This window comes from Cetorhinus maximus, chromosome 16 (genome assembly GCF_964194155.1).
Source record: "Cetorhinus maximus chromosome 16, sCetMax3.hap1.1, whole genome shotgun sequence".
Classification (NCBI taxonomy): Eukaryota; Metazoa; Chordata; class Chondrichthyes; order Lamniformes; family Cetorhinidae; genus Cetorhinus; species Cetorhinus maximus.
In genome coordinates, this window is record NC_135894.1 from 11,427,544 (window position 1) to 11,430,387 (window position 2,844).

Below are 2,844 nucleotides of genomic sequence, written 5' to 3' on the forward strand. Positions count from 1 at the left end.
AAAGAGCAATCGGAAATACTAAAGGCGGTCAATGCTAAACACTTTTCCCAAGAGTTTATAGATGGAAAATCAGGAAGGTATACATCAAAGGTTTGTGCAACTCCATAGAAACTTTATATCAGCATAAAATTTACAGACTTAGAAAACAAGCCAACTAAACACAATGGCTATATTATATGTATTTTAATATCTTGGATGTTATAAATGCATGACACAAACATGCCATGCTTGAGTGATAACTTCACAACCAAACCTATAGTCCCCATTCCATTGCTCTCAGTCTAGCATTTTTGGGAGTTTTCAACCATGTTAATACACTAGTGTTCTATTGCACTTAATATAGAGGAGATGGTGGCAAAGTGGTAAAGTCACTGGACTAGTAATCCTCTAGGAGTGTGAGTTCAAATCCCACAGCATCATCTGGTGGAATTTAAATTCAATTAATAAACCTGGAATATAAAGCTAGTCTTAGTAATGGTGACCCTAAAGCTGTCACCAATTGTCAATAAAAACTCACCTGGTTCACTAAGAAAATCTGCTAGCCTGCACTCTGCTCTAGCAGGGCAGTTAGGGATTGGCAACAAATAAAAAAAAAACTTATCCTATGAAGTTCAAAATAAAAACTACTTAGAGATTTTTAATATTTCACTGCTCATATTCAAGTCACATTGGAGCAGCTGAGATGCACCCATGAATTAGTTTATGCTTGAAGATTCTTAAAATAGCTGCCGGGCATGGATGTGAGAGGTAGCTTGCATGTCAAAACAATGAGTGTTAAAGCACCCTGCAATGTTCATTCAAGGTTGAAAAAAATCAAAATAGCTTTTCTTTGTAACAATTCCAACATGTCACATAGGAGAATATACAATGGGAAGAATTATAGTGCCTTGTTTAATCCCTTGTGAGGAAGGGCTTCATAACTTTCATGTGCCTTTGTACTTTGTGAGTTCTGAAGCTTCTCCATCACTTTGAGAACAAATTGCATATTGCTACATTGCAGCTTCTGCTCCTGTATAACATTTGGAAATTTCCACATTGGAAAGGGAAAATTGTCTTTTCACCCTCGTTCATTACAAAAAGGCAATTTGTTTGATATTTTGTAAAATTAACTAATTTTTCTTTAAACAAACTTGATACATCGTGCTATCAGTGGAATGCCATGAGCTAGCAATGGAATACTATGCGTTATCATTTTTATTTCAGTCTTAAAATGTGATCCTGATTCTGATCGTAGTTCACTGTGATACCGTTAGTCTGACTTGTACAAATAAAAGCATTAGCATGCTCAGTTCTCAACAATATGACTTTTTTTGAACGTTAGTTTGCCAACCAGTAAATGATGACAATCTATATGCCTGCTGCATATGACTATTGTGATAATATGTAAATAGATTGTATATATTTGACTGAAGTAAGTGCAGGTGAAGCTGTGTTCATGCCGATTGTAATATCAAAGTTTGCACTGTTGGTTTTGCTGGACCTCATAATCTCTGACAACCAAAAGTATAGTTATAACATTTTCTATTTGAATTTCTAAATAATGCAATTAGATAACACTGTATAAGAAATCATGAATTCCATAGCTCTATAAGCATGAAGGATTTGTGTCTTGCTGGTGCTCTAAAGTAGAAAATACAAACCGTGATTGTAAAAGGAACCCTTCCCTTTGAAAAGTAATGTAGGGTGTTCTGGATGGTACAGCGGGTTTCACAGTCCTTTCCCTTGACTGATTACATTTTTTCCTGTTAGCTTCATGGGTCCTTAATGAAATAGCTTAAGGTCTTAGTCACTACTGGACCAAAATCCAGAATGCAGAGATACTCTGTGCTTCAAACAGCTCCTGGACTCACTTGCCCTCTTGATATGTCTCTGAATCTGGACATTGTGCTGAAAGCTAACTTAACCCTGGTTAACTTTATCCCACTATGGGACTCTGACTTTAACTTTAAACTCTCTCAACAGGCTCCTCCCTATCCTCTGTTTACAACCAGGACAGTTATCCTAATCTTTGCCGTGCCTATGAAACCAGAATTCCCTATTTTGGCTGCTCCTGCAGACCCAAATTCATTCCTTCTATCTGCCTTTTACTACACTTCCCAAACCCACCTTGGATCCTTCTATCCCGTCTCGTCCTCTTTTTGTTATCCTCCCCTGTCTACCTTTTGAGACAAATTGGCACCAAAATAGGCGGCTTCACTAAAAAAGATGTCATTAGGTTGTTAATGCAGGAGGTGACTATGTCTAATTGGTGCAGTAGGGATTGCTATTCTATTCTTATGGTTCAGACAGAGTGAAGGAAGCTTTGAAATGCCCTTACCTGAAATGGGAATGTATTAGTGCTGACACTGGGTGCCCAAAGCTAAAACTGGTTCCATTCTTCAGAACTCATCTTTCCTTTTCAATGCGAGTAAGTCCATTTTAGGAGAGCCCTCTTCCAAAGCTGACTGACTGTAGTGAGCTAGTTTACAATAACATCCATCAAGTCAAGTTGTAAATATTCAAGTGTTTTGTTGGAAGTAGAACACGTCACAACCAACCTTGCTTGTGCACAATCCTGATGGAAACATCAGTATTTGACATGGTGGGTGTAATTCCTATTTTAATGAGAGAAGGGGGGTTGGCCATCTTTTTCCATGGTTAGAAAGGAAGTCTGCTCTCATACTTGTAGGAATTTGTAGCTTCGGAACATTTTCCAAGAAATTGCAGAGACAAAGAACCATCAGTTCCAATTAGAAAAGAAATGTTATCCTCCCCTATATCTGCCAAGACAGGTAGATTTACAGAACGGATCACTGGTTTATATCCCAGTTTTGTATTTTGTACAAAGTAGGCTCCTGGACCCAA